At 41.8% G+C, this 16608-nt stretch overlaps 1 protein-coding gene across 1 annotated transcript in view; it reads right to left on the bottom strand.

Annotated features, from left to right (window-relative positions):
• Positions 1–16608, bottom strand: part of PHEX (phosphate regulating endopeptidase homolog X-linked) — a gene marked incomplete at its 3' end in the record, with an annotated part of 137997 nt that overhangs the window by 37884 nt on the left and 83505 nt on the right. The gene's annotated exons all lie outside the window — the stretch shown is intronic.

Genomic DNA, 16608 nt, shown 5'->3' with positions numbered 1-16608 from the left:
CATATGTCGAAAGGAATCCACCATAGGTTATAACTGACATTTCTCCATCTACTAAATTAAGCCATCCTTACCAAGGTGGCAACTAATTTCAATAGTTAAGGCTTTGGGAGAGACGTGCGAAGGCACGGGCTGTGCGTTTCAGGTGGGAATTCCAGAAGCAAGTGAGTGAACAGTTGAAGGAGATACTGTTAACAGGGAAATGGGCAGGGAGAGCCAGCACTCCAAGGGACTCCTTCCCAGTCTAAATCAGGCTTCTGTCAGGACCTAGTTTTCCCCAAACTGAGCGCCAATAGTCACGCCAAATGCTTTGCTATTCTCTGTAATCCTCTTGCTCTCCTCTCTACTCCCTTGCAGCTTAAAAAAGTCTTAGGTTATTTCAGACCTAAAATGGTAGGTCCGAATGAGGCTTCTACAGGAAAGCTGTCTCCAGAGAGACCTGTTCCAAAGTGTTTCAACAGTGAGACCACATACCCACAACGATGGTATGTTTGCCCTGGCTTTTCTTCCTGTGTTTATGGGCCAGCAGAGAGAACTAGGGAAGAGAGATGCTAACTCTTGCCTTCAGAGGCCCACGTAGAGGAGTTCTGGGGAGGTCCTGCCTGTTTCTAGGGACAAATCCCCCAAAATGTCATTCTCTCACAGAGATGCTTCGATTTTCTTGATAGGATACTCAAGAAAGAATAAATACTAGGTTTGGCACCAGAATTAAATTGTTCCCTTAAGATTAGGGGATTGAAAATCCATTTTTAGCATTAATTCTAGAAGGAACGTTTAGATGTTTCCTTGGTTCTATAATGAATTGTCGGCACAAAGCTCAAAATAATTTTTTTCTGTTTAATAAGTTTTCAGCTATGTTTTCAGTTCAATAACAGTTGTAAGGGAACCAGAACTGTAAATCAGTGGGCTGGGTTCCATCGTATGTAAATAAGAACAAACAGCAGATGGAAGGGGGTGGGGGGAACTTCACAGCTATTTTTTTCCAACTTAGTAAAAACATTAAGGGAACTCTCAACTTCAGTTTGGGGCATGACTGAAAACACGCAATGATAGAAGAGTTGTGGCCCTTTAAAATCATAAAGCCAATGGTTCTCAAGCCTGGTGATACACTATCTCTGAGGGGAGCTTTCAACAATCCTCAAGGCGGCAAGGCGGGAGGCTAATGTCAGGGTTCCAGGGTGCAGCCTGTGCTGGGAGGTCCAAACGCCCCCCCAGGTGATTCTACTGCGTAGCCAGGGTGCGGCCTCACTGGTCCGGGGAAGCCACTTATTTTACAGATAAAGAAACAAAGAGTCAAGAGAGTCCATGATCTGTTCCAGCTCTTGCGGCCAGGAAGGGTCAGAGCCAAGATTCAACCACGGAGCTGAATGACAGTTGTGAGCTCAGAACTTCCCGGACCAACAGAGCTGTGCCTCATACATGAGAGGAAAATGCCAGGGAAGTAAAAGGGAACCGACTGAGAGATGTACAAGTCACAATTTCAAACAAAGCCCGCATAAGGAGGATGTTAGAACGACAAGGAAGTCTCCAGTTTCTAGAATTTTTGCCTGTTCAGACATCAGCACCCTTCAGTCTTTGTGAACTCATCGCACGGCAGCCCCCATCAGCCTGCCCATGACGTTCCCATAAAAACTGAAACAGTATCTTCCCAAGTCAACTAAGGAGTGGGCAGCTAGGGTGGGAAAAAGTGGGTAAATTAATTTGAGAGAGACTCAGTGACCAAATCAATGGAAGCAGGTAATTAACTTTATGTAAGGAGGTGAGCAAAGGACAGAAGGTCAGATTACTTCCCAGGCTTGAGGCATGGGCAACTAGGTGAATGCTACTGCCATTTTCTAAGACCAGGGATGCTGGAAGAGAAAGAGGGCTGGGGACAAAAGCCTCACTTCAGTGGGATGAAGGGTGCATGGGCAATGGAGGCAGCAAGTCTGCACAACCCGGTCAAGGAGTCTGTCTACTCTCAGAGGGCAAGAATCCCTGACCCCTTCGAGGGTCCTTCTAGCTGGACTAAGAATCAAACTGACATGAGACAGGTTAATAGGAGAAAATCAAATTTAATAGAGTATGTAAGGGGAATCCCCATAGATGTGGAAATTCCAAAGACAGGCAAGATGAGGTACACACGTCATTCTGAACTAAGGACAAAGGGGTCGGGGTTCTGGGACTTCAGAGGAAAGGGAGGCACTTCACAGGGCAATAAAAAGAGCAAGTGTTTGGTAATTAGATATTTGTCCTGCCACACAGATGGGTCATTCAAATAAAATCTATCTCTGCTAATAACCCTGACTCTGGGAAAGACTCCCATTGAGATTCTTCTCTGTGGTTAAGGGAAGGGCGAAAGCTTCCCTTGAGCCCATATGGTCTCAAGTGCCTTCAGCTCAGACGAATCTCGATGCCAAAGCAGCCCATCTTGGGGCAGCCTGTCCTGGGTTTCTACACTACGAAGGACAGAAAGCAAAGATAAGGCAGAGGGAGATGTAGGGTTAAGAGAGGAGATGGAGGGCTTGGGGTTTGGGGTTTGTTGCTGCTGCTGCTGTTGCGTTGTTGACCATGTGAGACATCTAACCGTGTTTAAGCGTCACTGGAAACTCAACAATGAGAAAACAACCAAAGTGATTTTAAAATGAGCCAAAGACATAAGTCAATCAGAGAAAGACAACCATCATATGGTTTCACTCATATGAGGACTATAAAAACAGTGCAGAGGATCACAAGGGAAGGGAGGGAAAATGGAATGAGATGTCATCAGAGAGGGAGACAAACCATGAGACTCTTAATTATGGGAAACAAACTGAGGGTTGTGGAAGGGGAGGTGGGTGGGGGGATGGGGTAACTGGGGGATGGGCATTAAGGAGGGCATGTGATGTGCGACTGGGTTAGGGTTAGGATTAGGGTTACTGACGAACTATTGAACACTACATCTGAAAATAATGATGTACTGTGTGGACTAACTGAATTTAAATTTAAAAATAAAGAATAAACCTAAAACGAGCCAAAGACATTAACAGTCACCTCCCTAAAGAAGACATACACATGACAAGCATAGGAAACGGTGCTTCCCATGATTGGTCATCAGAAAAATGCCAACTGAAACAATGAGACACCACTACCCACCTATTAGAATGACCCAAACCCACAACACTAACACCGCAAAATGCTGGTGAGGCTGTGTAGCAACAGGAACCCTCATTCACAGCTGGTGGGAGTGCGAAATAGCAGAGTCCCCCTGGAAAGCAGTTTGGCAGTTTCTTAGAAAACTAAACATAATCTTGCCACAGGAACCAGTGACCATGCTCTTGGTTATTTACCCTAAGTAAAGGAACTTACACCAACACAAACCCGGCCAAGGATGTTTAAAGAAGCTTTATTCATAACTGTCACATCTTGGAAGACCCCAAGATGTGCTTCAGGAGGTGAGTGGATAAACAAACTGTGGTACTTCCAGACAACGGAATATTATTCGGCCCTGAAAAGAAATGAGCTAGCAAGCCATGAGAAGACAGGAAGGAACCTTAAGTACCTATCACTACGGGATAGAATCCAACCTAAAAAGGCTACATACTGTATGTTTCCAACAACAGAACATACTGCCAAAGGCGAAACTACAGAGACAGTGTAAAGATTGGGTTGCCAGTGAGAAGAGAGAGCAATGACCAGACAGCACACAGAGGATTTTTAAGGCAGTGAAACTACACTGTATGACAGCATAATGATGGATACAGGTCACTATGTTTTTGTTTTGTTTTTTCCCAAATGCACAGAACGTGTGACACCAAGAGTGAACCTTAAACTGTGGGACTTTGAGTGATGTGTGTCAATGTATGTTTGCCATTGGTTAAAAAAAAAAAAATGTACCATTCCAGGGAACAATGTTGGTAACGGGGGAGATTCTGTATGTGTGGGGTCAGGGGGTTCATGAGAAATGTCTGCATCTTCCTCTCAGTTTTGTTATAATCATAAAACTGCTGTAAGATAATTTAAGTCTTTCTAAAAATTACCAAAAAAAGTACTGACAGAAAGGATTCAGTGAAGAGGAAGAGATTGAACACACAGGAGCTGGGCCCTGAGAGGGCAAAGCGGGACAGGACCCGGAGAGTACATGAGGCAGGATTATGAGAGGAGGGTAAAATGATGGACAGGAATGCAGAAGGATCTTTAGATTAGATGGTGGAAGGCTGACAGTCTTCATGCAATGGTGTCTTTTCCCCATGAAATAAGAGCAAGATCTTCGGCTAAAAGGGTGTTTCTTGAAAAAAAAAAATCAATTTCTTCACATTCACCTGTGTTCATCCTGGCAATGTGAACATACTGGTAGGAAGAGAGGTATTTACAGATGAGAACAAAGATGGCAATGAAAGAGTTGCTCTCAGCACCCTGGCCAACATGTGGTGATAACCGAAAGCACCTAAAGAATACATAAAAAGCTGAACATGTCCAAGGAAAATACCTGGAGTAAGGAGTATGAAAACTAATCTGTTTCACTATGGTTTAAAATAAATGACTTAATCAAATAGAACAAAATAAACACTACCCAAGCCAAAGAGATCTTTGGCAAATACATGTATTTTGGAATTTCTGGACTCCTACAGAGTATCTTAAGTTCGTTTCACCCCTATTTGCTTTGGGGTATGCTTTGCTCCTATTTGCTTCGGGGCACTTTTATGAAGTATGTACCTATTATTAAACTGAGGTTAGGGCACCTGGGTAGCTCAGTCCATTAAGTAAGTGGCTGACTCTTGATTTCAGGTCAGGTCATGATCTCGGGGTCATGAGATCAAGCCCTGCTTCAGGCTCCCAGGTTCAGCGCGAGAGTCAGCTTAAGATTCTCTCTCCCTCTGTCCCTCCCCCAATTCCTAAAAAAAAAAAAAAATAAACTAAAATAATATAAAATGACGCTGAGTGCTTCCAGATACTGCTCTCTAAGCACCTTGGTTTTGTAGGTCCCTCCCTTGCCATCCCTGGGCATTACAATGGCTCTCAAAATCACTAACATTTTAAACATGTTCCATGGACGCCTAAAGCTCCCAGTCTCTACCCTGCTGATTTGCATTTCAAGTGGAAATCTCTATAAGTCCTATAGGGGCCAAAGACAGGCTGCTCCAAAATGTGCCAGTTTAACATACTGACATTTTAAATAAAAGTTACAATGGGGCATTGGGGTGGTTCAGTCAGTTAACCATTTGCCTTCAGCTTGGATGATGATCCCAGAGTCCTGGGATCAAGTCCCTCATTGGGCTCCCTACTCTGCAGGGACTCCGCTTCCCCCTCTCCCTCTGCCCCTCTCCCCTGCTTGTGCACACACATAATCTCTCTGTGTCAAATAAATAAAATCCTTTTTAAAAAGCTACAAAAGAGCCTCCTCCATCTCCCTGAAGGCAGGAAATATATCTCCCATGTGAAAAGTGCCACCCCTATACGTGAAAAGTGCCACCCCTATACCAGGAGGTAAAGAGACATCCTTATCACCGGAGATGGGAAATTTAGAGCCAAGAAGGCTGTATAAACAATGCTTGTTACTTTTTACTAATTTACTACCCCAGCCCAAATTCTGTCTAGAATTTCTTACTGTTGAAGCTCCCAAAGTTAAGTCTCCCTTGTCCTGTCAATTCCTCACAGATCTATCGTCTCCTTGAGTAAAAAGTATGAAAACTCACTGTTCATTTCTTTACATCCCAATTTCCTTAGAGAGCCTTGGTGCACATGTAATAACACTTGGGATTGTTCTTCTGTTAATCTGACTCATTTAAATTTCATTCCTAGTCCAGCTAGAAGACCTTGAAGGACAGAGAAAGACAATTTCCTTCCTTTCAAGGGCAAAAAGATTTCGGCCTATTGCCAAGACGCAGAATGACGAACAGCTGACTGTTGGTTGACTCAGGTAGCTTCCTTCTTCAGATTCCTTTCCTTCTCTCCCCTCTCCTCTCCCCCCACCACCACAGTCTTTCCTAAATCCCTACCCTGGTAACTCAGTCTCTCTATGGCCCTCTCACAGATGTCAAAACCCAAGCCATCACTTCCCTCTTTGCTTTCCTGTGAGCCTCATCTGGCCTCAGCCCTAGTCCTCTCAGGGGCCATAATCCCCCCACCCATGAGAGCTCTCCCTCCCCCATCCCCCCACCCCCATCCCAGACTCCACTGCAGGGTTTTGTGTTTTTTTTAACAGACTTTACAGATTTATTGTGTAACATTTTCTGTGAAACAGTGCTGAGCCACCCCAGCAGAGTTCTAGAACAAGTGAAATCTTTTATAGTGATTAATGTCATTGGTTGTCATGTCAATGCAAATAAAAGAAATAACGAGCTTAGCATGTCGGAACTAGGAAATCACTCAGCACTTCTGATTTTTATCTCTAGACTTCTCTACAGCATCGCATAACAACATCGCCTTCAGTTAAGCCATGTTCCCTGCGGCACAAAAGCCTGCTAGAGTTTCAAAATAAGAAAAGAGAAAGAGTATTTCTTCGCCAAACCTTGACCTAACGACCCCACCAGGCAACATGGAACATTAAAAGAAATCACTTAAGGTGGAAATCTTAAATTGAAGTTTCCCAAGGAAAAATTTTTTTTTAGACATAAAAATAAAAACACACTGAAATTAACTCAATTGTTTTTATGGTAAAGTATGCCCCATTGAGAAGAAGGGCCTCTAGGCAAAACAGCCTTTTCCTAAGCATCTATTTATTTCAGATCTCAGGGATCCACACTGAAAATACAGTTCATGGGGGGCGCCTGGGTGGCTCAGTCGGTTGAGCATCTGACTCATGATTTCAGCTCAGGTCATGATCTCGGGGTGGTGAGACTGAGCCCTGCACTGGTTTGTGCGCTCTGTCTACTTGACATTCTTTCCCTCTGCCCCTCCCTTAGCACTCATGCATGTGCACGCTTGCTCTTTATAATAAATAAACAAAATCTTTTTTAAAAATAAAAGAAAATAAACTTCATTCAGTTGGTCTATGAGCAGCTGTTTGTTCTTTGGTTCCGTGGGCACCTGGGTGGCTCAGTGGGTTGGGCAACTGCCTTCAGCTCAGGTCATGATCCTGGAGTCCCGGGATCGAGTCCCGCATGGGGCTCCCAGCTCCACGGGGAGTCTGCTTCTCCCTCTGACCTTCTTCCCTCTCCTGCTCTCTCTCACTGTCTCTCTCTCAAATAAATAAATGGAATCTTAAAAAAAAAAAAGTTTAAAAGTGGTTCTGCGTTTCAATCTTTGCACTCCAGGATCTTGCCCATAGTGTTCTAGATCAGACACTGGGGAGTTACACATGTGTATGTATGCACCTGCTACCCTTCCATGGAAGATTTTCCTTTTAACAAGAGTCTTTTACCTTAGTAAAATTCAAGTTGTCTCACCTACTCCCTCTTTTGACCTCTCCTTACCATTTCCCCTGTTGCATGGACATAGAAACTTAGTATTTTATATAAATGAGTCAAAATTTTTCTAGTAATGCACTTGAGGAAACGTATGCCGCTACTGCTCCAAGAAGGAGTGAATTCATCCCACTCTCAGCTGTAGTTTCCTTCAAAGCTGTGTCTCTAGCAATAAAAAAAAAATCCTACATGGCCAACTCAGATCCTTCCTCATACCCATGAATCCCCAAAATTTAAGCCCATACTTTCAGTCCCTTCTCAGAGTTCCTATGAGGGTTATGATCAGAGCAAAACAGGTGTGTGTTTAACTGCCATTTGCATATATTTGGTCTCCACAACAAAATCTATAAGCTTTGAAAATAGCAATCACAATTTAGATTCAATGAGATGATGGATATGTAAACGCAGGGATCACTGGCAAACCAAACCAAATAGGCCAACTTAGCATAAACATTATTTTGAGCCAAAAACAATCAAAATCCAGCAGTCAGGAAAAGCTCTTTACCTCCTACCTCCGGGTCAACTGCCTGATTATACCGAGAAGATAGCTATTCACAGAAATGCCTCTTTCCTAAGAAACTTAACTGCATAATAAAGCAACCTATATCTTCCAAACATCTTCTCTACGTTTGTGCTAATAGTCTTTGTCCTCTTCACATCCTCAGACTCGTCCCCTCTCCTGAGCTCAGATAAGCCTCCTGGTACCTCAAGGTCTTCAGAATTTCATGGCTGTGTGGACTCCCCATTCGTACAAAACTAAATTTGACTTTCTCCTGTTAATCTCTCTCATGTCAAGTGGATTCTTAGTCCAGCTAGAAGGGCCATGAAGGGGAAAGGAAGTTCTTCCTCCCCAATGGTTGGTGTAGTCAGCAAGACAATGACTCGCTAGACACCGCTCGCACCAGACACAGCTACCACAGAGAGATCCTTGCGACATCAAACAGTTAGCAGAAGGTAACATTTCTTACGATGTCGGTCTCTCAGAATCTCTCTTTGTGGAGTCTGATGGACTCTGGTAGAGTACTCTGGTTTCTGATCCATTTCCTCCCAAATATAGTCTTTGTTTTCCTTTGTGTCTTTTATGTCATTTTTCACACAAACTTTGTTGTGGGTTAATGTGCACATGAGGCAAAGGCTGCTGCTAAGGAGACGAAGCCCTAACACTGGTGGGCACAGGTGGAGCCCTTAAAAGCTGTTAGAGTGCTCCCCACCTAACGCAAAGATTCCTGTATTAGGATACGTTGGTCACAGAATGGGTCAGATTGACACGAGGTGATCTGACAACCTCAAGAAAACTTCTGTGCAACAGGGCACCCTGTAAAACAACACGCATCCCTCCTGGGCATTAGTGTGGCTCCAAGAGACCCGAGGCTCAGCTGAAGCTATAATGTGCGTTTAAGACAAACCTTGCTGCAGATTATGATTTTTCCTTTTGTCGTATTTTGTGTCTTAAGAGCTTGGTTTTGTGACCAGTGAGAATGTTCTCTTTGGCCTCCACCATTCAGAGAGTGCACTTACTAGGGTGCACCTTGGTGGCCAGATAGACCAGGAATCTGAGTCTCAATCTCTCTCTGTCCAGCTGTGCCCTCTCTCGGGGAAGTTTGTCATGACAGGTTCCAGCCCAGAGGAACCTCTGCTGTCTCAACCCTCATTGCTTGTGTGTGCAGGAAAGTCCCATTCCAGGAGCACCTGTCCCATGTCACTGATGAGCAGGTCTGTACCTGGAGGAGGCGTCTCACGGTTTCATGAGGACTGGAGACACTGTTTTCACTACACCATCCTTACTGCCTATGCAAGGCACACTTTTGCTTTCTTAGATAAATTTTGGGAATAAACTTTTGGATCATGGGGACTGCTATCTTTGGATGCCTCTTAAATCTTCATTATGCCATTAAAAGGATTATTGTGGTTTGAGTGCTATTCACAGATCCTACTGGCCAATGGCCAGATGATGGCTCCTCCAAACTGGCTGTATTGAATAGAAAAATAAACGTTATAGAAAACTCTCAATTCTCTTATAAGTAAAATGGCTAGCCTTAAGGGAGACTTTGAAAAGATGAAAGAACAGAAATCAGGCTTAAGATTTAAAAATAAATGTCTACATCAAACCTAAGTTCCCCTTCTTAAAAATCTAGCCTCATCTGCCTGTTGTAATCTCCCTTTCCCTACAAGATTTACAGGGAGCATTCCAGCCTAATCTCTAGGCTCAAAGTACAAAGGTTGCTGGTGTAAATGCTAAAAGCCAAGAAATGAACTTAACAAAAGCATCTGAGACTGGCAATAAGGCTTTGCTCCTACCTTCTAGGGCTCTGCAATCAGGCTCTGCCAGCTTCGGGCATTCCTAGGCAAGGTCCTTTGCTGGTGTATCCTAGAAATGCCCCCCCCCAACCCCAAAGAATTCATGTCCCTGGACAGCAGCAGAGCTTTTCAATTATAAAGTCCCTTTACCTCTGCTTTCAGAAGATGCTACCAAATTTAGAAAGGAATTAGAAAGACTCATGACTATTCACAACCCTTCACAGAGGAAGCAAGACCAAACTTTAACCCACCGCCTCCTACAAACAATCTGAGAAAGGCCAATATTCACAGGTCGAGGTTGAACTGTGTACCTGGAAAGAAGGCTTTTGTTAAAATGCTTTATACAGACTTGACAAAGACATAAATCCCCCAATTCTCATTTTTAAAAAGATTTATTTGAAAAAGAACAAGAGGAAAAAAAAAATGTGCATGGGGGGTGGGGCGAGGGCAGAAGAAGAGGGAAAGAATCCTCAAGGAGACTCCCTGCCGAGCGCAGAGCCCCCACAGCACAGGGCTCGCTGGATCCCACACCCCTGAGATCATGACCTGAGCCAAAACCAAGAGTCAGAAGCTTAACCAAATGAGCTGCCCAGGTGTCCCTCTTGATTCTCATTTCAGTTAAAAATTTCCTTAATATAAAAAAGCAAATTTAGTTTTAAAAAATGGACCCGTCCCTTGATTTCCAGGCTATGACCCAAATCTTTGGGGGATTAGAACGAACTGCATGTTTTACAAATCTCTACAAAACCAGAAATGCAATTCTAGAAACAAGTCAAAGCCCACCCAGCTTTACCACTCCCCAAAACTCCCCTATTCTTCTCAAAATAGTTGTAGATATTATAAAAGATCAGGATATTGGAACAAAATTGTCCTGTACTTTTCTGAGGGCGAATTTTAAGTAGCAGTTACTCTGAAAACTAGAGAAAAAAATTTTTGCGTTCTTTTTTTGTCCCTTGAAATTATAAAACTTACCATGTCTTTGAAATGTAAACACACCCCATAATCACCTGAGACTAAAGAAAAAAATGGGTAAGGGTTCTTTTTAAAATGCAAAGTGTAAAAAATAAATAAAATAAAATAAAATAAATAAAATACAAAGTGCTGGAAGGATTCTTGTGGCCAGATTCTAGCACCCCTGATGACAAGCAGACCCGTTCCAAATCTCCACCCTGGAGAAAACTTGGAGACTTTCTGTGTACCTTTATGATGTAAATTATACCTCCATTGTCTCTACATGTAAGAGCCATTCCTTGAAATACGAACTTTAGGAAGAGTTTTTCATCAGAAAAAAAAAAGAGAGAGGGAGATATCTGGAAATTGGGCTTTCAATGTTCTCTCTGATGAGGGAGCAGAAGGCTCACTGAAGCAAAGCCCAAGCTGACCTCCTGCAACCTCTCCCAGCCCCACTCCTGGGTGGGACACGTGGGACATTCTTCCAGGAATCTCCCAACTATCTTAATATTAGTGCCTTGCTAGAGGGGAAAACAACCTTAACTTGACAATGGCAAAGCCTCCACTATCTTGTAGGGCCTCTTTAGCATATGAAAGTTCTTTTGAAACCTCTCTTTTCCTTACATCCCCCCAAAACTGGGTATATAAGGAGCCACTCCTTCAAGACCCCAGCACAGCAGCTCTGTCCGCCATGGCCCTATCCTCGTGCTTTACTAAAACCACCATTTTGCACCAAAGATGTCTCAAGAATTCTTTCTTGGTCCTCAGCTCCAGACCTCACCCCTCCAAACTTCACCTGTATTCCAAAACCACATCATCTACAAAAGTATCAGTAAAAACAAAAACCAGAAGATTTTTTGTTTGCATCTTGTCTGCGTATGTGTATCCACATACGTTGTTAATGCAAGACAGTCTCTCTACTTCTGGGTGATTTTGCTAAAATGAACTTGTAAGAAAACTCCATGTAGTTGGTTTGAAGGCAAGCGTTTATAAGGCTGGGCATCTAACACTCAGAAAGACAGGAACTAACCCAAATGTTGTTCAAGTTCATGTGATGGGGGATAATATTCAGTATTAAAGCTTATTTAAGATTGTTGGTTTAATTAAATGGACATATCGTCAGAGTTACCAGCATAAAATAGAAAACTTATCCTGCCCGTGTTTACTAAAAGTTGAACAATTTCATGTTTTCCCATTTACAACATTTACCAGGAAAAAAAAAATATAATGGTTGACTTTGTCTAATGCCTCATGAAGTTTGTTGGGTAATCCAAACCCAATTGTTCAGAACAACTCAATTAAATTGATGTAAATAAGACAAAAAGATTTGTAGACATATTTTTAAATAGCTTCCAAAAGCTACCGAAAGCTTCGGCAACCTGAAATTTTAAAGTTTTGGCAACTTAAGTAATAAGTTAAATTCATTTATAACATCTAAGTCATTTTCAAATAATATAAAATAATGAAGCCTTAACTACTAAACCAAGGTTTATCTAACTTTTGTCTTATGACAGAGAAACTAAAGATAAATTTGGGTTTGTTAGTAAACACGTTTTGTGCCTTATTGAAAGACTATGCTATAAAGAAGTGCATGTTCCTAGAAATTATAAAATTTATTCATAAATTTGTCAATCTAAAGACTACCAGTATAACAGTTCACAATTGCTTACTACTTAGTTTTCACTAGAAATTAAGACTTCTAAGAATTTCTATGAATTCTAATAAATATAACTACTGGAGATAATAAGGGGCACAACTCTGTATACAAGGAAAATAAAATGTGTGTTTTTGGTAAGAAGTAGTATAAGGAAACAGAAATACATTTTTGTTGAGGGGAAAAAATAATTTTGTCCTAAAGTGAGGCTGGTTATTTATTTATTTTTTTAAATATTTTTATTCACTTATTTGACAGAGAAAGACACAGCAAAAGAGAGAACACAAGCAGGGGGAGTGGGAGAGGAAGAAGCAGGCCTCCCGCCGAGCAGGGAGCCCAATGTGGGGCTCCATCCCAGGACCCTGGCATCATGACCTGAGCCAAAGGCAGACGCTTAAAGCCTGAACCACCCAGGCACCCTTAGGCTGATTATTTAAAGAGGGAAAGTAAGACAAAATCTGAATGTAAAGAAGAAAACTGTAAAAGGTTAAGGGGGGGGGGGGCGAGGGATATCTTTCTTTGGAAAAACATTTTACGTGTGGTTGGTACTGGCTAAGATTAGGATAAATTTAAGTAAGTAAATGGGTTTTAATATCAAGAATAAACTGGTGTAAAATTAAAATTTTGTCTTTGTTAAAAGGACAAAGTTCTCCTGAACTACTGGTCTGCTCTTAAAAAGAAACTATAAACCAAACTTTTTCTTTGCCTTTAAAGTTATCTGCCTAGGAGCACCTGGGTGGTTCAGCTCATTGAGCAACTGCCTTCAGATCAGGTCATGATCCTGGAATTTCTACAGCAAGTCCCCATCAGGCTCCCTGCTCAGTGTAAAGTCTGCTTCTCCCTCTGACCCTCTCCGGTCTCATGCACGTGTGCGCGCGCGTTCTCTCTCTCTCAAATAATAAAATCTTTAAAAAAAATAAAGTTATCTGCCTAGAGAACTAGCATATGTGTTTTGTCAAAATAATTACCCTTGTTTATCAAGTCTTTGATTACTTAAGAAAACTGAGTCTTAATGTATAAAGAGCTAAATTTTGCTTGCAACTGCGTAACATTCTGCATTTGCCTTTGAAGTCTTTTTATTGTCACTTTGGTTAAATGGATAATTATGTATTGTTTCATAATAATCTGTGATCCTATTTAATCAAATGTACAAACACTTGAATATTTTTTGACATGCTTTCCAAAATCAAATTCTAAAATAAAGTCTTTTGGCCACAATCTGAGGTGTTACACAGACCGCATGGAACATTTCAAAAAGATTTTGTGAGACATTTAACTAATCAGGCTCATCTGGCATGTTAAATTACAGGAGAAGCATTGTCAAATAAGTGGTACTAAACCCTCTTAGATTTTATTTGTGTAGATGTGTTATTAAGTGTTCTAAAAATGGTATGAAACTCCTAGAAATCCGATGTCCTGGTATGTTATTATCTTAAAGTGTTGTGTCACAGACGTAACCAAATTTCCTTGTCAACAGCATTGTAATGAACTCTAACCAGATCTCTGACCATGGACATTTTTCTATCTTATCATTTAGTTACTGATTTATTCTAATGTTGTTACAAGGTAACAAATGTACAATAAATGTACAAATGTACCTCATCTTCACTGAGACTCATAAAAAGAAGTCTGAGGACAAGTTTCTGATAAGCTTAGAATCATAAAACTTACCTATGTAAAAATTTCCAGAGCTAATGGAAAAACTGGTTTCAAGCAGAACTGTAATGAAATGAGGAGGATAACTAATTTCCTATGACTTTGTTTAAAATACTGCTGACTTTTGGTGGGAAACCTGGTGCCAAATCATTCATAGATGACCTGCTTCTGGGTTGGGGTTTCACACGAAGCAGAGCAACTCCCTCACTGTGATCTGTTAAAAGTCAGCCCTCAACACAAGCGTTTGTTAAATAAATAAATAAATAAATAAAACCATTTATTAAAAAAAGTAAAATAAAAAATAAAACATTGCTGATTTTTTTAAAAAATGCTTTGTTTCTATAGATTTAAGGAAACTTTTCTCTTAAGCTAACTGACTTACAGCAGTTTGATAAAATACACTTTTGTCAACAAAATGAAACACTTCTCTTTTTCTCCTTAGCTGATCCCTCCAGAACTCAGAAGCTCAGGGAGTATTCTTCTATTTTCATGGCAACATAGATGCATAAGTTCAATAAGAATCCTTCTCCTTATGACATGACATAACTGGAAACATTGGTTATAATATCCAGGCTTTGACTGGAATGTCATATTTGAGAGAGACATGCACAGACTCAGATATGACCAGACAGCTTTAAGGAACTAAGGTTGACTTTATTGAATCAATAAAGCCCCTCGGGAAATGACAGCCCACTATCTAGCTTACTAGGTGAATAAAGAAGGTCACTTCCCAGCAGTTACAAAAACCTCAAGATATTGGGGGGAACCTCAGGAAAAGAGGAATTAACCCAAATCTACAGGCATTACAGGCAAAGTCTTATGGGAAGTATTTGGCTTGGCTTCTGGCCTCAAAAGGCTGTTAAAAGTTCAATGCAGAGACTCCTTATAAAAAGTTGCAGCAAAGCAAGTTTAAAAAAAAAAGAAAGAAAGAAAGAAAGAAAAGGAGAGGAAAAAAGCCTTGGCCATACCTGGTGGCTGAGTAATTCCAGACATCCAGAGCCCTGAAGACAAGGGTAACACCACAAAATACGGACTCATTTTCTACTCCACCTGCACTGGCCACACAGCTGCCAAGCACACAGGCTGCATCTCCCGATACCTGGCAAACAAATGCAATACGGCCTCCAGAAGTAAGTCTTTCTCTGAGGTGCCCACAAGTACATTTGGGGAGAAGCTTCCAGAGCAAGTCAAGGAGCACCTGTCCGTCTAGGAGACTGGAGAGACTGCATGAAAAGATCTGGATGCCAGGAAGGAGGCAATGGTTCAGGCAGAAGAAGTGGCTGCTAAGACTGCTGGGAAGCTGGAGAAACAGGAGAAGTTCTGCATGAAGAAAGCAAGTAGCAGCTGGCAGCGAGCAGTCTCATGTCTTCAGAAAACAGCAGCAGTACCCCTGAGGAGAAAAGAGCAGCAGTACCCCCGAGGAGACCGGTGAAAGGCCCAAAAGAAAGCAAAAGCCAAAGGCCTGAAAGGCTCCTCAGGACAAAGAAATGGAAATCCTAGCTGCCTCTGTCTCTTTCTCCAAACCCAAGAAAAAGAAATCTGTTCCCAAGGAGGAGATGGTTAGTGGTAATCTTGAAGAGAAGGCTGGCAGTGGAAGTCTTCCCAAGAGGAAGAAATCTTTCCCTGAAGAGGAACCAGTTAATGATCCTGAAGAGGCAGGAAGCAGGAGGGTCCCCAGAAAAAAAGAAAAAAGATTCTCTTTCAAAGAGGAGCTGCTCAGCAGCAGACCTGATGAAGCTGCTGGCAGCAAGAGCAGCAGCTCCAAGAAAAAAAGAAAGTTCCAGAAGCCATCCTGGGAAGATCAGAATGGACACTTCCCTGGTGGGGACATAATCCACGGTGACATTTCCCAACCCAATCCATCTCTTAGAGCCTAATAAAAATGAATTCACAAGAAAAAATGATAATAAAATTTAAAAGTCCTGGGGCACCTGGGTGGCTCTGTCATTTAAACGTCCAACTCTTGATATCATCTCGGGTCATGATCTGAGGGTCACAGGATCCAGCCCTGCACTGGGCTCAGCATGGGGCTTAGAATCTGCTTAAGATTCTCTCTCTCTCCCCCCTTGGCCCCTCCCCTCCTAAAAAAAAAGTCATAGGATCAACTGCTATTCTTGCTGCACTTATGTAAATGATCAGGCCAAGGTTTTTTGAAGCTAGGCTCTTCACAAATGAATATTAATTAGGCTATCTTTGATAAACATGAGGGTGATTATACAGAGAAAATATGTTTCAATAATACTTTTGAATAAATATTAAATCCTAATACTAATCATTATAAACTCACCTAGATACTGATTCTCCCTAGTTTCCTCCAATGCCTGGCTACAACTCTCCAAACTAATGTTTTCCATGCTTCTCCCATCTTTGTGAGTTGAATTCATTTGAAAACTAAAATTGCCCTTTCTCCTAAAACCCTGCCAACAAGTAGGAATGATTTGACGCAAACTTCAGAGAAACCTCCAGAATCTCACACATAGGCAACCTTCACACCTGTTGCTCTGTGGGCCTTTCAAAAAGATCACCACAGATATTCAAGCTACAGACTAGAAAAATCAGACTATCACTGCCTGCTCTCACTCTAAAGATGCTTCAAGGTTGACATCTAGAAATCATCTCAACTACCTATCCTCAGACTCAAAGTGATTTTTTTTTAAGATTTTTATTTATTTGACAGACAGAGATCAC

The sequence above is a fragment of the Lontra canadensis genome, unplaced genomic scaffold (assembly GCF_010015895.1).
Source record: "Lontra canadensis isolate GAN:19392208 unplaced genomic scaffold, GSC_riverotter_1.0 scaffold116, whole genome shotgun sequence".
NCBI classification, from domain to species: domain Eukaryota; kingdom Metazoa; phylum Chordata; class Mammalia; order Carnivora; family Mustelidae; genus Lontra; species Lontra canadensis.
The sequence above is the reverse complement of the archived record's forward strand: the minus strand, read 5'-3'. Positions and strand labels throughout refer to the sequence as shown.